The sequence below is a fragment of the Vidua chalybeata genome, chromosome 5 (genome assembly GCF_026979565.1).
Source record: "Vidua chalybeata isolate OUT-0048 chromosome 5, bVidCha1 merged haplotype, whole genome shotgun sequence".
Classification (NCBI taxonomy): Eukaryota; Metazoa; Chordata; class Aves; order Passeriformes; family Viduidae; genus Vidua; species Vidua chalybeata.
In genome coordinates, this window is record NC_071534.1 from 47,092,644 (window position 1) to 47,117,712 (window position 25,069).

General features: G+C 34.7%; 1 protein-coding gene across 1 annotated transcript in view; it reads left to right on the forward strand.

Annotated features, from left to right (window-relative positions):
* Positions 1–25,069, forward strand: part of FOXP2 (forkhead box P2) — a 404,617-nt gene that overhangs the window by 118,809 nt on the left and 260,739 nt on the right. The window contains exon 5 of the mRNA XM_053942772.1: positions 337–420. The gene's annotated coding sequence lies outside the window, so the exon portion shown is untranslated. The remainder of the gene's footprint in view (positions 1–336; positions 421–25,069) is intronic.

Consider the following 25,069-nt stretch of genomic DNA (forward strand, 5'->3'; position numbering starts at 1 on the left):
CTTCCTTCAGATGACCTTGTGAACTTACTGGTAGTGATATTGTGTGCAGTTCTCTGCCTGAAACAAACTACTTCAGGGAAGACTTCCTTTTGGTTGCCCTTGGGTACCATAATAATAAAAATAGAATAAAAATACAGGACTAGAATTTGAGTGATGCCTTAGCTGTCACTCTGCTGCAAGGAAGAAACTTAGTGAACAATTATATTTCTTTGTGGACTACATTTAAGCTTACTACTTATTAAGAGAACAAATTAAAGGGAATGATAAAGCCAGATTCTATGTTGGTTTTGTTACATTATTCTAAATAGCTGTAAATATTTCTCTCTGTTTTGTCAGGATTGTGATACTAGAATTGATCTTGGACATCACTTCAGTTCAAGGTTGAAGTTAAAAGGTCTTTTTGAGGCTTAGAAGAAGCAGGTGAGTACAAGTTAATCATCACAAATCAAAGAGGATTTTTTTTTTTTTTTTTGCAACTTCCTTTTGTTCCAGAATTGCTGTTCTTGCTTACCAGTCCAAATTTAAATAGCTGGTCTCTGCTTTCCCTGATTCACTGACATGTGTGACTGCTTGTGTTATGACTAGATAGCGGACAATATATGATTAATTTAGGATTTCCCTACATACTTTTTCAGCTTCTGCCATGAAAATAGGTGAAACCGTGTTTCTATCACCAAGGTCTCTGGAACTCTGGACTTAACTTACACTGTACAGTGTCATTACATCAGCTGTATTAGGAGTATGATACTTAAGCTGATTGGTTTTGAAAACTGTTGTAGATTGTATTTCTTCTGAAAAATAAAATTTAAAAAGGCAAATACACTATAATAAATAGTGAAGAATCTCTGAGTTTGGATATTCCCAATTTCTTGAAATTGGGAGGATCTTTATTCCTCTGGTAACTAGGAATTCCATGATGTCAAGGACCATGAGGTCAAACCTTGTTTCAACTGCTTTGTGTGTTAACAGGCTGAACCTGCCTGGTACACCACACTGTCAGTGGGTATGGTGCCACTGGGCCTTGGCATGCCTGCACTGAATACCTTGCTGCCCTGGTTAAGGGCAAATTTGGGAGAGAACCCCCAAAGGGGTTCCTCAGCCCCTACCCTAACTGGTTTGCACCAGACCTTCACAGCTATCTTCAGTGAATAATGTACAAGTGGCTTACAGGTCTTTTTAACTTCGACTGGAAAAGGAGATCCTGAAGGAATTAGTGTAAGATGAGAGCTTAGCAAGGCAGTCACATTTATTTTGGATTTTTCATAATTGCTATTGCAACAAAAAAAAAAAAAAAAAAATCTGTATGTTGAGTGTTGCAGTTGTTCATATTTTACGGAGGTATCAATTTTTTTGAGAATATTCCCAGAACTTTTCAGATTCTAAATTTTTAGGCAATATTTTAACATATAAATTGCAAAATATGGTCAGTTGGGCCTGATACTATATTTTTAAGATACAGATTTAAACAGGGTACAACAAACTTTTCATAATAGAAAGCAGGCCAAATTCTGTGTACACTAGGATATAGAAAAAAATATGTAAATACAAATAATATGCCATGTGCAGTAGCTGCTAAAGTATTACAAGATATTCTGATATACCTATGTACTCCATAATATTGGTATATCCATCTTAATGTATTGATGCCTCTGGAAGGAAAGAAAAAGAAGCTGTTCCACGGGAGTTAATGATGATGACACAAATTAGTTCTGAAACTATGTTTATAACAAATTTTTTGATGTTTTACCCTCTGTGAGGAAGCACAGCCCTTTTCAACCTTGTTCAAAGTAGTGTAAAAGAAGACTCTTCTGGTATGTGTTTCACTGTGACTGTCTTCACTGGGTAATAAGAAAGGAAAATTCCTTAATTCCGATTTAACTTCACTTTTTTGCAAGGAGTTAAGGCACTGGCTGGAAGGCTATAGTGTGAGTATGGTGAAGCCAGAAAAGAAGAAAGGTTAGGTGTAGCAGTGTTGTAAGTCAAAGGATATACAGCACTATACAGGGAAACTGTAGATATTCCTGGTAACATGTGCAAATCTTTATATGACTATATGTTAGTATGTAGTAATATGTTTATTTTCAAAACAGTGTTCTTTCTTTCATTCCTCAGCAGAAAAAAAATGGTAAGAAATATCAGATTCTTTGCTTTCTATGTAGCAATGGAAATGTGGCTGGATTTCTGTCAGATATTTATTTGTACATGTCTGAATGGTGTACCTGTAGTTACGTTAGATAGTTTTTTGATAGTGCCAATATTTTGGAAAACTGATAGAAACTGGAGTTTGATAGAAACTCCAGTTGAAATCTGTCGAGTCAGCAAGAGTGTTTTTGTTTTTAAAGGATATAGTCTCTGGAAGTTTACTGTGTTCTGACAAATAATGGCCAAAATGTAGTATAAGTGGCTTGTGCATCTCTGCTTTTTTGGCAGTATATTTTTATTGAATTCCAGTATGTCTGAAACTTAAGGCATATGAAAGAAAGTAACTGCTATTCTGCTTCCTCCATTATTTTCTTCCATAACTTTAAGTTAAATATATTCTATAAAAATGCTTTCTGTAAAGGAAGCAAAAATCTTTTTGGCCTTTTTAACATTGGTCTCTTTTTCTTGCAGTATGTAAAAGTGGAGAAGGAATGTTTTTGCAGTCAATGAGGAAACAGTAGTACATTTTGAATGCTAGTTCTTCAGTATGGTATTTAGAATTAATAGGTTCTTTTATGGCAGGATCTGCTGTGTTTGAAATGATAGAAAACTGAGATTCAGTTATAAATGTAGTGATAGATATGCATAAAAATAAAATTGCAATTATGAATACATTTTTAGTCAACAGAGAGAAAAAATCTGTTTGGTTTTTATCCTCTCAATGGAACGCTTAACTTTTTAGGAGTAAGTTTTAGCAAAACTGTGACAGAGCTCAGAGAAATGTGAAAGCAGAGAAAAAATGTTCTGTTTTCTGACTGATGACTTAGACAGCTTTGAGACTGTTAGTGATGCATTTACATCTATGTTTTCTGAGTTACTTAGGCTTTGAAAAAAAAAGCTTAATGAATTCTGGTATTAATGATTATTAACTTGATCTAGCTCTTCTGTGTTGTCTGCGTTGGAGAAGAGGAGCTCATTGTGCTCATTCCTGTTTCTTTTTGGTACTACAGGAAACAACAACTTGAAACATCACAGCTCATGTACATGTATATGCAGACATTTTCTATACTATTAAATGTTCAGTCTATATGCATATGTTTATTTTGTAGAGGGCAAGCATAATTATACTGTTAGATTAGTACAGAAGAGTATCTCATATAGATATCTTGCATCTGAACTGAAATTCTCTCAAGCATTGTGTAAGGACTCATTGCTGGTGACCATGTTGGTGACCAACATGTGAAAGATATGATGTTTTCCACTAGCTGCATAATGGACTGGCATTAACTTTGTCCACAAGGAAGTCTTTCACATGTCTGGTCAGAAGGCAAAGGAGTTTTACTTCCATAAGTGAATGAAAGGAGGGTATACAGCATAGTGCTGAAAGAAAAAGATGGTATCTAGTTTGCAAGAAACAATTAGATGGAGTTTGATGGGCTTTGTCTTTAATATGGTTTCTAACAGGAAGAATCTGAAACATAAACAGTACTTTATGCTTTAATGGAATTGTATTAGAATAGAGACCCTATTTATCATAGAATTTTGAATTATCTTTCCAGGGTGATTTTGAATAGCTATAAATTGGTGATCTGGGGGGAACCTGAAGTCAACTTTTGTCAAAAAGTAGTGCACATTGATAGAATTGAATTTGTGATCTGGAAATATGAGGCAGTAAATTTTTCCTATGATTATATATAACACCAAACTATGGATTTAAACTGGCCAGCTTTTCAATTCAGCTAAATAGTAAGTGCAGTCTTAATAGTCTGATTTCCTGGGAAGAGCGCTGTTGAAATAATCTGGTTTTTACAGCCCATATCAAATACGAACTTGCATCAGTTATTGCAAAGTTTGTGCTTTGGGAGGTATTTTTGTGGCATCTAGGAGTGATGCTCCACATTTGTTGGAATTAGTTGTTAATGATACTGTCTTGAAAAATGAGTTATTGCTTACATACACTGATTATTTTGTGGTTTCTAGCACAGAAATTTTTAAGAAGAAGCTAGTTGAAACCTGATGGGTTTTTTCAGCTGTATAAAATGAGGAGAAAATGGTGTGCATCTTAATAATTTTATGATTCTTTTTCCTATGTGACATGAATGAGAGAGGTGAGAACTCTTAATTTTTAACTGAACTGAATTCAGGTTTCTAAACGTGGCCTGCTTGAGAACAGAGGACCATTCCTGTAGCTGTCATGTAGAATGAAGTTGGAGTCTGAATCTCCTTTTTAGCTGTCAGCTTTATTAAGGAGCTACTGGTGTGTTGAACTAGGCACACACATTATATAAGCAGTGTATGGTGGTGTCTGGGGGGAATTTTCTCTCTCTCCACTGCTGCTTTATTAGGTCTTGCTCACTCACTCACTGTTGCCCTGTCTCACTCCAGCTTTCTGGCTGCAGCTCACAGCACTGTAGGTCTAATGTAGATTGACGCCTTTGCCAGAGGACTGATTGAAACTTGTGTCTCATAGTTGCTAATGCTCACTCAACCATTTTATTGAAGATAAAGTAAATAAAATAGATTGCCATATGAGAATTCTCTGAAATCAAATGGAATAATTTGACAGGTTTAAGCCCATGAAAAAGCCTGAGCATTGAAACAGATGGGAATACTTTTTATGCACAATATACCAGGAAAAGGTGTCTACTGGCTTGCTGTTACACTGTTTGGCTTTTACCAAAATTATAATCGTTGAAAATATCATTTCCATTGGTATTTAAATTGTTACTTCTCTCAAACAGGGGGATCATTTTTAATATAAAAGTAATGGATATACTGATTTTATTTTCTTACTTCTTCTGTTTCTTTAAGAGAGTGGTTATAGGTAACCAGTCTTTTAAAATGTAATTAAAAAAAATAAAGGTGAGTTTAGTATTTGAGAAGACGATTCTGTGAAATGCAAAATAGGTTGTTGCTTTTATAGGTTTTTAATAATCATTAAATGACATAATTTTGAATATTACAGGTAAATTTGCTGAAAAACGCCCTAACATTTCCAAAAGTATAGCAATACAATACACAAGAACTATGAGGTGCTAAACTTATTTTGACAAACTGCTCAGAATAATGGTCAACAAGTCCCAAATATTCTTCTTCTTCTTCCCAAATATTCAAATAAAAATTTTATAAAGAATTTCTGCGGATAAGCATGGTAGTATGTCCATGCTATTTTCAGAAATAAGATAATACATAATAATATGTGTCTAAAGACACAAAAGATGACATATGACTCTAATTTTTTTATCTGGATAAAAATGAGTATTAGTCTTTCTAGTCACTTCTTACTAGTTGGACCGCTTCTTCAAGAAAGCAAGACACACCTGTGTTTTAGTTTAGTATAATAAATTATGTCAAGCTCAGAGTTAATAAATGAAATAAATACAAAATAAATTTTAAAATATCAGCAAAGTTGGCAGATGCAGCCTTGGTTTACCACTTGAAAACATTTAAATATCCAATACTAATTTTTCTGTTTTCTTTATGTTTAAACAAAATCTGTTCTTTTTTTGGGGGTGGAGAGGAGAGGGATGTTATGTATCAATTTTATTTCATTTTTTAAACTTAAGAAATTGATTGTAAAAGATTGTGCTGTTTGTACTTTTAGATTGGATACTAGTGAGATTTCATTAATATTGGGTAAGAAATAAATTATGAATGAGCTATTTGAAAATAACCTGCAGGAGTGAGTTGACAGCCTAGAAAAACATAGTAAGGATGGATTTCCAGGTTAAATGTTAGCCAGAATACACAGCTAGTTGTGCTGATGTATGCAGTGGCAGGGATGGTATTGGTCAAAATCGTATTTTCAGTAAGACTGTGAATAAACCTACGAAACGTGAATGATACTCTTCTTTTTTTTTCACATCCTCTATGTATTTTTAAAAGCAAAAATTACTCTGTTGTGCTTATAAACCAGAACATTGGCCCCAGGTCTTTTTTCTCTTGTTGCCATGCTGATGACTGCATGTGGCCAAACTCTTAATGCTCTCAAAGCAGTTCCAGACTTAAAATTTCAACATTTACCCCATGGTACTCTTTCTGTTCCTTTAGTGGGATAGAAAGGTCATCAACAGCTTTGTCTTTCTTCAGGACAGCATAGAAAAAAACACAACTCTTTCAAAAGTCCCTGGTTTAACCCTTTCATTTTCCATCTCTGAAGTTCTTGGAAAGTCTTGCCATTTGGAGGGAACAGAGAAAATTAATTTAGTTGCTTTTAATTATATACATAGAATTGCTTTGGGTTTTTTTCTGTGACAGGAGGTCCAAGACAAAGAATCCTTGCTCATTTCTGTGTTATGTAGGCTTTTCTCTCTCTCAGGTTTTTCCAGTTAAATTGTAAAGCCATTATGCTGTTAACACAATCTTTGGGAAAAAATGCTGAGGCCCATGAGCACTCCAGCATAGATTGATTTAGACAGAATAAAAGCTGGTTTTATCAAGAGAAAATGAAGCCTTAACAGTAGTTTACTTTACTTGGGATTTCTCTAAAACTTAAGAAAATCAAATGTGGTTTTCCATATTGCTCAGAACAACTTATTTGTGCTGTTTTTCTCAGCATGATCTCTTATTTGACTGTATCTGAAGTAATTCTGATTTTCATGATACTATTTCCTATGTTCTTTAACAACACAGTAAAAAAAAATTATCTATATTTTTGACATGCTTTTGAAGTTACCTTATCGAGAAATCATTCTATGATAAATGTTATGAACTAGCTATTTTAAGTCTTTATTAAAAGTATAAATGAATGTAGGCAATAAAGAAAGCAATTCAGTACAAGTAACTACATATGGAAGAAATAGCATCACATGTAATTCTATGAAAATAAATGGGATCTTGAAAATGGAATAGATGTTTATTTGATTGCTTTGAGAGTTAGCCTCCCTAAAAAGCTGATTTTAAATGAGTTTTGTGTTTGTGAGTGGTACTTGTTAACTGTCTTGGGGAGTGATCTCTTCGCTAGAAAATGCATTCTGGGATCTAGGAAAGAAAGAGGTAATGATTTTTTTTTTTTTTAATGTGGCTGTTGTCATCTAGGAACTGGATGGAGATCACTGTCCCTCAGGAACTAGGCCTCAGAATTTTGAATGTAGTCTGTAAAACAGCTATTTAGTGGTAATTGTTGTCAGTCGCAGCCTCTAGAATACAGGTTTTTACTGGTTATTTGGTGGGGAAAACTGTGCTTAACTGCATATCTTTTTTTTTTTTATGTTGTTTGGTTGGTTTGCTTTAATTGTCTAGGGAAGTAAATCACGATATTTTTTGGTTCATGTGGTGGTTCGGATCCTACATCCAAACATAAACATATAGATTTGAGTACCTATATATAAATCCATTTAATTATGATTGATCCAGTGAAGGTTTTGCAAAAAAAAAAAAAAAAAAAAAAAAAAAAAGCCTACCAGGAATGTAATCAAAGGCTTCAAAGTTAAACCTGCTTGATATAGTTTGCACAATATATGTCACTTCTCAAGAATAAGGTGTGGGACATGGTACCTCAGTATGTAAAATACAGAAATTTAATTCTAGAATCTATATACTTTGGTTAAGTATAGTTTTATAGGTAACAGCGCTAATGGGAAATAGACTGTAATTTTAACTCAGTGCTTTTGTACTGGAGGGAGAAACTAAATTAAATATTGTTTTAGATCTGTCAAGATACATATAGATATATAGTTCCTGTCTGTAATCAAATTTGCAGCCTAATGTCATTCTGTCTTATTTGGGTGAAGCTATTTACCAAACACTTCAAATTAGAACAGATGGATAGAGTGCTATGACAAAGACGTGTGACCTTATGTCTTAAATGTTTTGCAGCTAATTTGAAACTAGTATTTATTATCTGCATGCTACCATCAAGTTGCTGAATATTTAACTTCCTTCTTTTGAAGATTAAAATTTTCTCACATGGCCATTTGTCATTCATTTTTACTCTTTGCTCTAAGATACATTTTCATGATGTAATGCAAATCCAGTTCTCTTTTTAGCCCTTAATAAAGAATTAGAACTATAAATATATACAAAATTTCTACTCAGTCCAGTCAAACGCTTTTAGATTTAAATAGATGTATTTTTTCTCAAATTTGATGGTTGCTACTTGTTTAAAAAAGATAAATTCAAGGGTTGGTAATCTTTGCATCATCATCCCTCACCTTCTTCTTAAATGGTTTTATTTCTAAGATTCCTTCTTCTTAAAAACATACAAAAAAGCAAAAAATATCTAAAAGCAACAAACAAAAAACCCACCAAACTTCTTTACTGAAATTTTTCCTCAGGCCAGTTTCTCTCTGCTGGTTAAGTGGACTAAAGGAATGACAGCATTTATTTTATTTTTTAAAATAAGGCTGAAATGTTGAATTGAATTAAAGAATGGAAAAATATTTAAAGTTTTCTCTCGTGACAGAATCATTTTACATTTGCTTTTTTGAGCAATACTGTTATAAAGAATGTGGAATATAAGCATTTCCATTGGTAAATTTTTCATCTTCACTGTAGACGTATTAGACTCACCCCTATTGATAATCCTTTTAACTAAAGCACATACTTATTTAATGAACAGGTATTTCAGTTCTAGATGTCTTTTCCCTCTCTCCCAAATTCTTTATTGCCCCTCCACCAGAACTTGTGTTTGCATTTTTGCTTGTTTCTCTTCTTCAACTTGTCAAAAAGGAAACTAAATTAATGTGGAAAGGATGCCCAGCTGATGCCATAGAAAATTCATAAGTTTACACCATGCCCCTTGTTCTGCACTAAAGGTACACACATGGTCATTTTCTATGGTCCTTTTGCCAGCTCTTGAGTGGCAACAGGCAGCTCTGGCCTAGGGAAGGTAACAAACAGTAGGGAAAGGAAGGAGAGGGAAGGAGCAGCCTTAACTGCTGCAGCTGTTTGCTAAGTGAGCATATGTTAAGCCCTTGAGCCTCCACAGAACATCTTTTCCCAGGTCAGTGCTTAATTCACACGTGTAACATTCCCCTAAACTTTGATCTGAGCACTTGCTTATTTGTTTTTCCAAGGGAAGTTATTCTGTTGTGCAAGTCCCATAGTTATTTACTTATCCTTAGAGTATAATTGAATAGTCCAGTTTATTACAGTAAAGTGACATTTTCCTCCTGAGCTTTTAGAAAAAGGAGTATTTGCTATTTCTCTCTCTCTTGAAAATTTTCTGAATACTGTATATTTGGACATTTTTAGAAATGGAGATCTGAAGAAGAATTGTCATTTGTATTGTTTTATTTTTGCAATTCAGAATTTTTTTCATTAAAGGTATTTTAAATTTATTTGGTTGATTAGGCCTGAAAAAGCTATATATTGGATGGGCTGAATGTATTTTATAGGACAGTGTTTTTAAATTATTATTTAAAATGAACTTGAATGCCCTGTCCAATACTTTAAAGATCCCAGAAGACAGAGCATGTGATTTAATGACCTCTTTTTCATTTTGCAAACTTGACCTCTGTTCCCAACCTCGAGACAAGGAAAGACAAAGTACTGTGAGAAACTGGCTGTTGATATCATGAAGGTGTCATCTCCTACATCCTTCTCAGGTCCCATAGTAGTAGCCAGTCTGCTGCATGGACATGGGACTCTCCAGTAAAACTCTGGTGGCTAAATTCACCTCCTGCATTACTTCTTTAGATGCCCTGTAAAAATCCTCTCTTTCTTTCAACTTCTGCCCCAGAGACCTCTCTTTTCCAGATTAGCTCTAGCTGTGCAGAAGCACCTGGAGCAACACTGGGATATTTGAGAGTGGCCAGTTTGCTCCTCTGTAAGACAGAATGTCGCATACATAGAGGCTGTTACTGGGTGTGTTTAGTTATTTCATGTGTGTTTGTGCAGTTGTGTATTTGTGAGAGTTGACTGGATCTGTCCCAAATTGTTTTTGAGAAAGATGTTCAATGTTTTCTTAAGTTAATAAAGATTTCTTCATTTCCTAGGAAGGTAATTCAGGAAAAACCCTAAGATACTCCTTAATATTTGGGACGTGATTCGGCCTGTGAAGGCTGGTGGTAGCTTGCAGGAAGATGGAGGGATTTATTCTGTCTGACAATGAAAGTCTTGATTTATGGTAACCTGCAAGGTTGTGCTGAAGATGTGTGTGAATAGATACTGTCTTTTCTAGAAACCATGTTTGACAGGGGCGTTAGCTATTGAGGCAAGTGATTTTCACTTGTTAGTCTGTAGTAAAAACCATCTTTGCTGTGCATCTTTTTGATTGCCTTTGCAATTTAAAAATTTACAGGCAAAAGACAAAATTGTTCATGAAATTACAGTTGGAGGTGTCTTCTTTATTAAATATTTTGGATTTATTTCTAGTGTCTGACATTTAAATTATTATCATACAATAATAGCTAAAATGTCCAAATTAATATGGAAGTTAACAGTGTTAGTCTCTTCAAAATGTTGAAACAGACTTGGTATCTAAACAAATGTCAGTTTCCTATAACTTTACAGGAAGTTATCAAGGATTCTTTAAAATTTCTTAGTGCTTTGATATATTTTAGATTTGCTCTATGTGCTGTTCATTTCCCTTAATCTAATAACTTTGCTAGTTATTTGCACTATATGGTGAGTGGTTACTTCTCTGTAAGATTAAAAATGAAGATTATAATAGAACCATGGGATGAAAGAAATATTTCTCTTATGTATTCAAACTGCCTAATAGGAATGAAAAGCATGTTCAATAATTTGGTTTTGCTGTTTAATATAATTGTTAGTGTTAAATATAACTGCTATGTTGCAAATACAAAAAAAATTAAAACCAACAAAAAATAGGTTTGATCTCATTTGACCTTTCTGACGTTCAGTCAGTTAGAAGATTTGTAAGATGTTTAATTACCAAATGGTATGATCATTATTCATCTCATCATTTGATATATAACGTCAAGTGAATTGCCTCCCTGGAGTGCTCTGTGTTTCACAGATCAATAGATTTAGTAAGAGCTTGAAGGAGAGCTTTATACATTCATAGAAAAGAAGCAAAAGTATATCCTCCTTGTAAAATGGCTTATGTAGTTATTCTCTGAGCTTTACAGACTTATTGTTTTATTTACGTCTCAGGAATACAAAATCCTGTAACATAAATTATTAAAATATTTGAAACCTCTTTATAAAAAAAGAAAATACTGCTATCCTACTCTACGTAATCAGCTAGCTTTAAAAGTCAGTCCTGACCATCTTCATTTATTTATTTAAGTAATTATGCTTATTAAAACAGATTTTTGCTTTGACACGCCAACACATGGTATGATGAAAGGCTGTCTAAATACAATAGACACTATTGCTTAGATTATTCACATTTTTGTTTCTGCATTTTTAAATAGGTATGGTTAGTCTTTACTGATTCGGGTTGTTGTTTAATGTTTGTGGGGTTTTGAAGCTTTTTTTTCATTCATTGTGTCAAAGATATTTATGCACACTTCCAGAGAATTGTTCCTAATTGACTAATTTAATATCTATGAATTTTTAAAAAAATATTATGATAATTTATAATTAATTGTATAAAGGATAATTACATATAGGATGCTTCATGTTTACTTAGGCTTTTCTGAGTGTATTGTATTACTCTTGTCCAATATAGATGAGCAATCTTTGAGCACGTCTGTCTGATTTCTTACCATTGATAGAAGGGCTTTTCAAATGACTGAAAGAGACATCTACGAGTGCTCAAGCACTGGTCTTTGTTGCTGTTTTTCTTCTGCAAATTTTACATGCTTGATTTGCTCTTTTGACTTACCAGCTTTCTGCTAAAAAACTAAAAAAACCAAAACTATATTTCTTCTTTAACTTTTATTAACAAAGGTAAGCTTTTTAGCTTAAATTTATGCCTTGTTGTTTGTCCTTGCATCAGTCACTTGCACTGAGGAAACTGCATTTCAGCTAAGCAAATCTTCCCTGCTGCGGGACAGAAGCAACATTTACTTGAAAATTCTGCTCCCTTATTCATCTGTCACTTATAACCCATCATCTACTCAAAGATTAATTTGAATTGTGAACAATATCTAAGCTTCCTTAATCCCTTGCTCTTGTCCTTTTTCCTGAGCTGCTGTACTGTGACGAAAAGGCCATAATTCTGAAGCTTCTTATTCCTCAGGCCTACCTAAAGTAACTCCCATTGGGAGCCAATTGATGTTTTAGCAAGGAAATTCTTACCTGTTTCTGAGAACAACCTGGAAAAATTGTCAGGAGACATTCACACTCTTAGATGTTCACGCTGTGGAATTCTTGTAAATGTAAAATCTAATTTGTCTGGGTTCTTTGCACCAGCATTGTTCAAGGTCAGATGAAATTGTGTGAAATTCAAGGCAGCGTTTCTGATTTTTCATTCCTTTTACTATATGTGCAACATTTTTCACCTGATCAGCAAATCAAGTAAAAAAAAAATCATTAACAATTAAAGTAAATTGTTATATATACTTAGCATCTTTTAGAACTGTACATATCAATAGTCATCTCTTCCAGGACATTCTTGTTAAAGCAGGATTCATTTGTTGCTGTTTGCATTTATTTGCCCATACATATTTCCTGTTATCAGTAAATAGCTTAATGTAATATGTGGCTGAAGTGTGAAGTCCATTTTGGATGAAAAATAATAAGTTTTTAATAAGTATTTTAATAAGTAAAATAATAAGTATTTAATTTTGGAATAATTTCTTTTATAGTTTGGTAGGTGCTTTAGATGTTAGGGTAAAGAGCTCATTACCAACAAAGTACAGCAACACTCTGGAATACTGTGTTCAGTTTAAGAGGATCTGATGGTCTGTGGATGCATCCAGAGGAGAGCAACAAAACTGGTGAACAGGCTGGAGGAAATGTCCCGTGATGAGTGGCCAAGGACTTTGGGTTTATCAGGTTTGGAGAAAAGGAGGCTGAGGGGTGACTTCATTGCTCTGTACAGCTTCCCAAGGAGGGGAAGGGGAGATGGAGCAGCTGATCACTTCTCCCTGGAATCCAGTGATAGGATTTGTGGGAATACTTCAAAGCTGCACCTGGGGTATCTAACTGGACATTTGGAAACATTTCAGGTTGGTCAAACACTGAAGCAGGCTTCCTGGAATGGTGGTGCATGTCCCAAGCCTGTCAGTGTTTACACTATCCTTAATAACATTTAAACTTTTGGGCAGCCCTGTATTGGTCAGGAAGCTGGATTAGAGGATAGTTGCAGGTTCCCTTCCAACTGAAAATAGTCTGTGCTATGCTCTCCTCTGCTCTGCTATCCTATAGAATCATAGGATCACCAAGGCTGGAAAAGACCTCACCCAATCTATGCTATGCTATTCTAGACATCTGTGGTAGCAGTCACAAATCACTTGTTTTCATAGTATTTTTATGAAGAATTTGCAGAGGTGTGAGTACGGAAATTGAATTTGCTCTTTCCAGACAGTGTTCCTGAAAGTTTCTGCAGTGAAACATATATGCTGACAAGGTTCACAGAGCATCACTTTCTTTGTTCTGATATCCCATAGTGACAGGAAAGCAAAAACAAGAGGGAAAGGCAGGTGCACTTATGTTCCGGGTCAGTCCTGTCCCACTCTGGATATTGGAGGTCAAAAGGTCTCCTAGAACTTCCAGAGGGGTATGAATATTGTGTTTTTCATACCTCCTTTGGACCTGTTACGAACTAAAAGAAGCAATAAGGAGTGCATTAATTAAGATCAAATTTTGGAGGATACAGTATCCAGACACATTTGCCAAATATAAATGTTTGTTCTGTATGATGCCATTTCGAGCTAAAAAATAGAGTTAAGGAAACAACATGTATTTATGTAGAAAATAATCTGGAGTATTACACCTTAATGTCTATTTTTTGTAACTGTTTGAAGCAACAAGCAATGGAGTTTGCAGTATTAGATTTGCATAATTGGAGTTGAGGACAAGGAAGGCCTCTTATGAAAATAATTTCCTTCACAATTAAAGGAGAAAAGAATCTTGAGAGCCCTAAAATTCCTTCAGAAATAAAGCTCAGGACAAATAGAGGAAAGTCATCACAATTTGTATCCAGAAACATAAAAACTCCCTTGAAAATGAGTTAGCAGAGCCATCTTCATAAAAAAAGGGTAGTTGTACAATTTGAAAACTCGTGAAGTAAGACTTCTTGGTTGTTTTCTCTCCATAACATAATGTACATTCATTGACAGCCATAGTTAATGTGCACTGCAACAAGAGATGTAGGTAAAGCTTGCAGTAAATTAACCTTGTATTTAAGTCTGACCAGTTTTTGCTTTACTGGAAGAGAGGGACTGTGATCACTGATCTCCAAATTGTATCCAAGTTGAATAGTTTCTTCATCTCTTGTTTTGCTCTTTGGTTAAAAACTGCTTTTGGAAAATCCATAGCCATGAATTTGTGACTTTTCCTTTAAGATTTACTTTGTCACAACTGGAAAATATTGTCTTCAAAACACATGGTGTACAGGCATGGTGAAAATGTTATGTTTTGAGTTTTTCACTTCCTTTTCCACAAGTATTTTTATGCTGGTATTTCAGAGGAAATTTACTGCAGAAATTTTAAGAAAATTGATCTGTTTTTTAATAATCTGTTGAAGTCGAAAGCATTTGTTTATTCTACTTAACTGGAATTGCAGTGTGATACGAGGATGGGATTAATTTAAAAGTAAGATTTCACGAAGATCCTCATAATATTCTTCTTCCTTTCAAAAATCTAACCATCAAACAAAAACCAACATCCTCCCTCAAAAGAAAACCCCAAAACAACCCACAAATAAACATTTCCCTCCCCACTCCCACCTAACCTACAAAAAAAAAACAAAAAAAAAACCCAAAAAGAAAACAACCCACAAAACCAAAACACCTGAAATAACCCCACAAGACCAAACCTCAGAAAACCAAAAGCCATGGTCAGGATATTATGATCATAGAAGTATGACTATGTGATATTGTATGATGTAAATTGTTTTGTACTTAGGATAATAGTCACAGTTTGTGTACATCTACTAGAGGTACCTTTAATCTCTGTTTTTTGAGAGCAAGAAGTGTGTAGTAACTATAGCACAATCCTAACTACAACCATGTAAATCCATCTGTGACAATGCATGTGCTTACCTGCTGAAATGCATGTGACTGTGTTTTACGGGCGTCTGTACAACTGAATTAACTCACTATTTAATATACTTCTATGTCTTGAAGATGTATCCTGTAAAGCCTTAAGCACTTGGCATCCTTCTTTTTCTTCATACCACAGATATTATGTGAGAGTTTGGTATCTCTTTTTTCTATTTATTGTGATTACCTGAGTAGCCATGGAGCACTTCTTAAGAAAAATGTTGTATGTCTGTATTATCAGCAGCAGTGGCTGCAGGTAGTGGTGTATTCTGTATCGTAACCCACAGAGGGGGACTGTGCTGCAGAGTCAGCTTTCAGCTTCTTGTGTACGGAAACCCCTTGCTTGTCCAACTGCAACAGAAAGCAGAAGAGACTCTCATATTATCAAAATCTTCTTGCCATGGCTACTCATTTGGGATTATCATGTATGGGAACCTGTCCACTAGAAAATGCAGATTTGTTGAAGTAATTTGTGGAATTTTGTTTTCTTGTTCATCAATTTTTTTGTTGTTGTTGTTGTTGTTGTTTGTTGTTTTTTTTTTTTTTTTGCCTCCCTTCTTCCTCATCCAACCTTTTTATTCAACCAAATAAAACAAACAAAGCAAGCTCAAAAATTCTGGCAATTTAAATAAATTGTACATGATGGATAAGTTACAGAAATACTGAGATTACGGATTTTGTGATCCATGTCAAAAATAATTGCCATGTGGAATTTTCAGTTATTTGTATTTGATACACTAATCTTAGGTTCCAAATCTGGGGCTACACACTAATGCTCTGTTCCTATCGCATTTCTTTGAAAGGGTGTGGGTGGCAGAATATTTTTCTTTTAATGTATAGTGTTTAATCAGTTATTGTTATTAGTAATTTAGGACCTGATTTATTAAAATATTGTAAGGTTCAGTGTCCCTTTCAGGTAAGAGTTTTGTGTGTCACTCTCTTGTAACTGTTCAATATAAAACATTCATTTTGTGTCTTGGAACAAGTATTTCTGTACCAAAATGTCAATAATTTTTATTTGGAAAGACATAAAATGGAGAAGAAACTGTACATAGTCAGATCTTGGAGACACCTTCCTGTAAATGAAATGCTTTTTTTAATAAGAATTGGGGAGGTGTGTGAATAGCTATTTAAAAACACCTAAAATATTAAAGTCAAATACTAAAAATACTTTTCCAAAAGTTATTAACTTTTTATTGGACTTGAGTATGTAATAATTCTGTTAGGGTCTGGTTTATCTATTTATCTTTAAATTATCTGATTTCACTATAAAGGCAAGTTTTTTTCTTGATTTTCCTACAATTCTGTGCTTAACAGTCAATATTGGAACTATTTTGTGGGGACTCAGGTGTTGTTCAACAGCAGTCACTCTCCTGTATAGTGATCTGGGATTCCTGCAGAGTCTATGTCTGTGGAGCTACAGAGACAGTTAATAATTGCATATTTATGTTGGTTCTCAGGCAGGTTCTGCAGCCAGTGCTGAGTTTATCAGAGCTATGGCTAGATGGGTCATAGCACTTGGACTGGCTAGTTTCACACTAGCTCCAGTAATTATGTGGAAAATGTAGTTGCAACAGTGGCTGCAGTGTGCCTAAACCTCAGTCTAGGTCTTCTAAAGGGACATGAAAAGATAAGCTTTAGTTAATGCAGCTCTCCTCCTCTTTCGAGGAAGCCTCTCTTCTCTGTCACTTTCTGCCCTAGGAGAAGTGTAGCAGAAGTGTCTGCAGAACAGATACAGCTAGTCTGATGTTTGATACTTCGCAACTTATTTTAGCTGAGGTTGGTTTTGTTAAATTGAGATAAAATCACAGAGTCATAGAACTGTTCAGAGTAGAAGGGACATTAAAAATCAGCCAGTTCCATGGGCAGGGACACCTTCCACTAGACCAGGTTGCTTCAAGCCCTGTCCTGCCTGGCTTTGAACACTTCCAGGGATAAGAAAAGGGCCAGATTAATGATGGCTTCTCAGGGTGGACTGAGTAATCTATATTTGATGTGGTAACATGTTAGTTTGGTTTTGATTAATAAGTAGGTAAAATAGTGTTGTAAGAAAAATGGACTAAAGTTTATTGTCTCTGTAAGAAGCTATTTGTGTATGGAATGATGATTCCAGTGGTGGCAATTTGGTTAAGTCATAATTATTGACAAATAAAAGTTAAAAATAATGCTTTATGCTACTAGGTAGTGATGCTGAGCCAGTTGATACAGTCTCCCAACTGTCATGATCTTTCTGTGTTGGTTCTAATCCCAAGGAACAGGGGGAATAGGTAAGAGTGAGGGGAAAAGGTACATGGAAATGAATAATTCTGAAGTATAGAAAGAATCATATGTATATACAGCAGAGAAAGATGAGTAGCTATTAGCCTCTAATAGAGAAGATGTTGTTCAGGACAGGGACAACAGAGGTTCAGGAACCACAAAAGACAGGATGGAACTTGTTAATGGTGTCAGAATGGAAGGAAGAAAGACAATAGGCTGCAGGAACTCTGGTGAATTTGTGTGTAATACATGTCTTCTGACATTTGTGAATTAAATCAGGAAGCTTTCTTATAAAGACCATAAGTAAAATCTATGCTGAACTTTGTGTTCTGTCATATTGTTAGTGATGTTGATGGTCAGACTGCCTTCATTCCTTACCATTTTATTTGAAAAAAAAAAAATATATATATATAGTAATTAAAGTGTAACAGTTGAACAGCATGCAATGATGTCACAAATTATTAATATTCTTCTGTGGCTTTATTACAGATTATTCATATTAATAACATCTATAATAATATAGCACAGATAAAACAAATACAAGGCAACTATGGATTAGTGAATTGTAATACCATTGAGGAGCTCCTTAGGAGACCCTAAGCATGAAAGCAAAATTTGCCTACTTTGTGTAGTCACTAGGACATTAAGGTGGAAATGTAGTCACAGAGTTCAGCATTTTGTTTTATTTTTGAACATATATGCCTATGTCTTGAATGCCTGTCTGCCTCAGGCCGATGTTGCTTATTTATCTCAGTGTTTCTGTTTCAGAATTTTGTTTTTTTTCTTAACTGTTATTTCCTTTTGATTCCGTCTCTGAAAACCTCCATTGTAAGTCCTCAGGATGGTACCAGGAATATGGAAGTGCAGTATTGTCATGTTGTGATACATGAAATGCATGCATAGGTCATGTGCTGGCGCTAGCTATGACTAGTATATGTTTAATAAAATTTTACAGCTTCTAATTGACAGCAGGTTCATCAGTGAGATGCAATATTGTTACATCAAGTGGACACTTTGATGAATGTGATCTCATTCCAAATTTTTATCTGTAACTGAGAATTTTAAAAAATATGAAACCATTTAAAGTGAATGTTAGAGATTTCTTTAGTTGTTTTTTTTCGTTCCACCTACTTTTTTTTAACTCCTGATTTCCATTTGTAAAATCTTTGGTGAAAACTGTCTTTACTTACTTAAACATGTGTAGCAACTGTGGAATTTAATTCATGGTTTCACCATTTCTTTTTATTATTGTATTTTCTATCTTTTATCAGCACAACATCATTATGTTGTGCTGCTTTTCATACAATTTAATTCTACTACAATATATTGGATATGAAACCATTCTCCCTATAAAGTGTAAACCATAATTTGTGTTCAGTTGCTTTAGAATTAAATTAGCAAAGCTGTACATCCCTTTTCTGCTGCCATTGAGGGTTGCATAAATTTGTGTACTTGTAACTATATCTGGAGAAACCCATTCATTAACCAGATAAGGTGGATATGAATTTCATGTCTATTACAACAGAATAAAAGAGAAAATTAGGATACATAACTAACTTACACATTACGTTAGTCCAACATGAATGATTTCCTCAGCAGTCTTCTTATCAACAAATGTAGCAAATGGAGATGCAGCTTCTGCTCCTTGTTTACCAGAGGTACTGACATAAAGGAGGAAAAAACCCACTCCATGCTTGGGAATGTGTTGAATTTACTGTATTATGCCATGGGACTGCCTGTATGTGGAACAAGATGAACCAAATGAATGAAGGAGTTCTGATCACCCTTGCAAGCTTGATACTTGGGATACTTTTATCAGTAAGGCTATGTAAGAAATTTCAGGGTGACAGCTCCTCCATGGCACTGGTGGCCCAATCTTGATTCCATACTAACCATCAAAATGAATGAAAAAAAAGGAAAATATTCTATTCTATTCTATTCTATTCTATTCTATTCTATTCTATTCTATTCTATTCTAATTTGTTGTCCTGTAATAAAACGATGTCATTCTTTGAAAGCAGCCTTTCTTCCAATGAATAAATAAGAGGTCAGATAGGTGCACTGGGGTATTCAAAGCATGACTGATTTCCTAAAAGGGGAGCTAACCACACCTAAGCTGATGACCACATTCTCATAACACTTGGTGGAAGTATTGTGCTATATTAATCCTTGATAAAACGCCTTCTGAAGTATTGCAGTTAAATTAATTTGGTGTATTGTGTTCTGTTGCTGAACCAATACCAGGCTAGTTCAAAATCAGAGAAGCAAGCTCTTCATCATGTTAAGACCTATTTAAGCTTTTCAAGCAGAATTAACCAAAAGTTGCTAACAACAGCTAACTATAGTATATTAAAATATGGTATTTCCTTTTTCTTTAAGTATGCTATTTAATTTTAATTTTTTAATCTTATTTTTAGTATTTGGTGTAGTACTAGGCATATTTTTATCTGCTTTCCTTTTTTGTGTTACAACTATCTATCAGCTTGAGAATTCTTACTGCTAGGCATGAACACTGTACTCCTGTGTTTTCCTGGTGGCCTTCCCTGCAAAAAGTGCCCTGTAGTGGTATTGTCTATTTCCTAATTTAGCATAGACTAGATTGCTACTTACATAGAATAGATTTGCTATTTTTATAGTACTTTCGTAAGGAAACAGAAGTTTTTTAAGTCAATGCAGTCATACTATCTGTCAGTCCTCCACAATAATTCCTGAAGCTGTTGAACAACTTCATACAAATTCGATGGAGAAGTGGAGGCCTCAAAGACATTAATATCCATGAAAATGAATGGACTATTTAACAAAAACATGCAAAACAGTGCATATGCTGAGGAAAAAGGCTTCAGCATTAAGAATGCCCATGATGTTATTCATAAAGTTCCATTGCTTACAGAACTACTGAGTTTTGTTGATATTTTTCTTCCACCTATAATAATTTATTTGTTCATTCATTCCATATCCACTTGCTATTATGGGTGTAGAACTACTTACCACGTGTTACTTGAGACTTTTCTTTGAAAGTTGCTTCATGTGCAATTTGGGTGGAATCCCTGCTCCTTGAAGTACAGTTTAGTTTGTGTTTTATAAAGAATGACTACTGCCTTTTTTTTACTCTGACATTTAATCATTAAAATGCAAGGGTTGGTATTTTTTTTTTCACTTAGGAGAAATGAGAATTAGTAGGAAGATAATTGTGGACTGTTTATTTTCTTAATTTTGACTTCCATTGTCCAGAGGAGTAAAATGTTTGTGAAAGTAGGTAACATGATGCTTCTTTGAAGACTACATGCAACAGAGAATATGCATGAACTTTTAAGGAAGATTTGTATTTATTTACATCTAACTATCATAATGGTAGATGGTGTTTGTGACCCTAGAAAGGGAAGAATTTGCAATGAATGGAAATTTGTTCATATTTTTATCATTTTATGGAACATGGTGAAAAGTTATTTGTGGCAGAAATACATTTCTTTGAAATGCTTCCCTAAAAAGTTCCTCCAGTTCCTAAAGTGTGCATACCTTGGCCATATCCCTTTCAGTTTGAGCAACAAAGGGAGCACAGGACAGAGGCAACAGTGTCTGCACTAAGTAATACTAAATAAGAGCATTTAAAAAAACAGTTCATTTTCAAATCTTAGTCTATCCAATGTAGTGATGAAACGTAGGTCCTGGGGAAACAAATACTGTGGTACATAATAACAAAGAATGGAGGAAAGGTCATGCAGAGGAGGTTGAAAAAATGCTACATGAACAGCTTTACTTCAGGCATGTTCTGTTTTTTGAATGCTTTGCTTTTGCAACTTCAGCAGTCTTTTAATGTAGAAGATGAAACAAAAATTTGCTTTTTAAGAAGTAATCATAATAGCAAGTCCTTTACACAGATATACTGACCTCATATTTATCATGGTGTTGTGAAATTTAGGTCTGCTCCTCAGACCTACATACTTCACTGCTTCATCCAGCTAGTTGCAGCATTTTGCTGTTGTTCATTGTGGCACATGAGGAACTAGAAGAAAATGAGACAAACATTTCAGGTAGACCTAATAATTACTTGCTATGAATTATTTAACGTATTTAAATATAATATATGTATGCATTACATGTCATTCAAAAAGACCCCTAAGCACTTTAAGCTATGTTTAAAAGAAAATTGGTTTTTTACACTCACTTAAATACACCCTCTGCTGGGGCAAAACACAACAGCTGCGAAGTGCAATGCGATCTGTAAGCACAAGTGTTCAGGAATTTTATTTTACAGTTCACGTGAAATACTATGAGCAGCCAAAATCCGTGTTCCTCTTCAGGCAAAATTGGGAATTGATTTATTGCTGATACACAGAGGAAAATATCACCTGTATCATCTTGAGCCAGTACTAGTTCTTCTGTCTTAAAACCTGATGCTACTTGTTTGTCACAGGCTGGAGATACAATTTCCTGTAGTTTAGTTTGTCTTTCAGAATTTCTATGTTTGTCAGCCTGTTTTATTTCTGTTAAATGAAGTTGAAAAATAACATCAAGAAACTGCTTGATGTTGTGTTTGTGTTGTTCCTTTGCTGAGCTGTAAATACTTGTTTGCTTTTCACAGAGACTGTATTTGCTCTGGTTGTTCCTACTTTAAATCAAACAACCAACGACTACTTAAACTTATCTTGAGTTTCTCCTTGCTACTGAGAGTTGTATAACTTCCTAAAAGTCTCGCCTTAGGTGGCAATGAGTGACTAATTGTGGGGACCAGCATCAGAGGTTTCTTTGGTGACAGAATGTATTCTGTGTGCTTTCCCATTACATATTAGCAGCTCCCCAGAAACCCTGCTGGTAGCATAAAGAAATTTTCAAAAATGTGTTTTTTCCTCTTCCTGCTAAAAAGAGGAGTCCAAGTAGAAAAGAGGCAGGTTTTTCAGAACTTAGATTAAGTCCACTGGGAAAAAAGTCTTAGGGTAAGTGTGGAAGCTCTGTTCCACCCCAAAATGAGTGACTTAGCAATTAAGCTCTTTTTGTTGGGTTTTTTGTTTCAGGTCTTTTGCTTTATTTCTGTCTTTTTTTTTTTCTCCTATCAGGTTTCTAGTAATAGATAGCATTCGAGAAACCAGTGCATCCCACTAAAGGCCATGTGTCACTTAATCATAATACTTTATCTGAAAGACCTGTGAAATAAAGAGACTTTACAAGCAAATAGAATTTTTACTATATATTCTCTAACCATAAGGGGATTACTTGACCTCCTGTGTCTTTTGCACACATCAAACTCTATACTTAAGCTGTCTTGAAGCTTGAGTTCATCCTCTAGGGATTTTCCTTTTGTCTGTCAGTCTACAGCTAGAAAAATATGTCCAGTTATATTTAGCCATATGTTGACCATCTCTGTCTTTTGACTGTGAATATTATCAAACATAAAAACATTTTCAGTTACACTAACCGTGATAATGACAGTATTTTGATATTTTATGATTAATAGTTCATGCAAGTTTCTACTTGGCCTGTTACTAAAAATTTATTTAGGTATTCTTTGACCTCATTACAGTCATTACTAAACTAACACTGATTTTCCTCTTCACAGAACTTTAGAGTTCCCTATAAAAGAATGTTTCATGGAGACTGATGTTTTGAGCTTCATTGTTCTGTGAGACGTTTCCATGTCTCATACATCCTGATACACATTGCTTTGTAATCTCTAACTGGAGATCTTCATGGGCATGTGCATGCTGCTCCCACTCAGGGCCTTGTTTCAGCTGTCTCTGCACAAAAGAACATTTAGCTGTTCCTTCCACTGAACTTGAATGACAACTGCTGAGTAAAGGGCTGGTGTCTAACCATGTCAGTCATTATTGCCTTATAATGTAACTCTCTTTATAAGACAACCTGTGGCTCTCAGGTGACGGAATATGGTGCTGCAGCTATCTGAGGGGTTTTACCTGTTTTTGAACCACCACATATGGCTTGTTTTTCTTTTCTGACAGTATATCTTATTTAATCTGACATTTTGTTTGGGTTGGAAAGTTAATATGAATAGCAATGTTTTTATTTAAGAAAGCCTTGCGGAGAAACTAAATTCGTTTGTCGTTCAAAAATACCTTGACAAGTAGGGGGAACTCTTCTGTTTGGTTTCAGTCTCTTTGTGAATTAAGGAGATGGTTTAACCATATGCACAGAACCTAGTAAAAACGGTGCTTTCTAAAATTTTCAAAACTCTGGAGAATATCTAATAATTTTCTTGAGAAGTTCTACATTATATGTTTTGTCCAATTAATTTTGATCCATCTTAGTCTCACAGTTCTGTATTGGGGCAACTAAATTAGTGATTTCAGAATTACTTTCAGGTTTTTTGGCTTATTCAAATACGTGAGTGCTACATAATTAGACACGTATTAGCTTCTAGATTAGCTATCTACAAGTTGTGGTTCCCACACAACAACTTATCTAAAGGTCTCTGCACTCATGTAGAAATGACTTTTCTGGTTTTTTAAAATTTTGAAATTTTCTATCTTCTCAATTAGAAATCTGAGGTACAGAATTTCCCCATAAAATATTTTGTATTCCTTCTGCTGTCTTGACCTTCTGTGTAAGGCACTGGATTTCTGCAATAGATAAATAAGAATACAGATAAGAAATGTAATATTGTCTTTTTATGCAGAGGGTAATTCAGCCTCTCCCTTAGCTCACAATTGTAGAAATACTTCCACAGATGTTTATTTAGAACACTCTTCATCACTGACATTCAAAGTATTCATCTGCCTTAAATGAGCAATTGTTTTTGGCACCACAGGAAATATTGGAAAACATATTAAAAACAAATTCATTTTCTGCTAGCTGCAGAAGGGTTACTGGGAAGGGATCTGAAAAGGAAGTTTTGGCTCCCTCTTCCAGATTTCTCAATTATCTCAGCTGATCAACCAGCAAATGCCTCACTAGATTATGATTCCCTTTACTTACTGCTTATTGTAGTTAGAGTGCTATTATTTTATCTGATTTACAGTCTTGTTTGTGGACAGCAGTGTGAGTTCCTGACAGTATTTTTTAAGGTCATAATGTTAATATTCATCATCTAGTTCATAATCAACATAATAAACTATATAGTAAGTGTTGATATAGTATAGTATAGTTTATGTGTTTCATCGTGACAGGAAATTGTTACTGATTTTTAGAGGAGGACTAAGTCTAAACCCTAACCATAGAAAAAGAGAAGTTTTTACTACACTTAAGGATCATAATTACCAACAAGAACTAAAAAGATTTGAAAGGACTGATCCTAGGTATTGAATGCCTTGCTACAGATTGTCTTCACCATGCAATGAGTTCCATGTGTCACTTGTGCTGGAAACATTACAGTCAAATTAGTATTCTATCCAGCCTGTAAAGTAGAAATGTCAGGTGGGGAGCCAGGCTGGTTATTGCTGGCACTAATGAAAACATCAAGCAACTGAAGAAGTAACAATAGCAGTAACAATAGCTCTCACTTTTTCTTTTTAGTCTGTTCTTCAAAAACTTGCTTGCTGGGTTGCGAACGTAAAAATTAAGCTTCCCTGTACTAAATGTACAATTCAGTATTTGCACAGTGGGCCATTGGCCTGCCTTCAACCTGCTAAATGCAATTTGGTTTTTTTCAAACAATA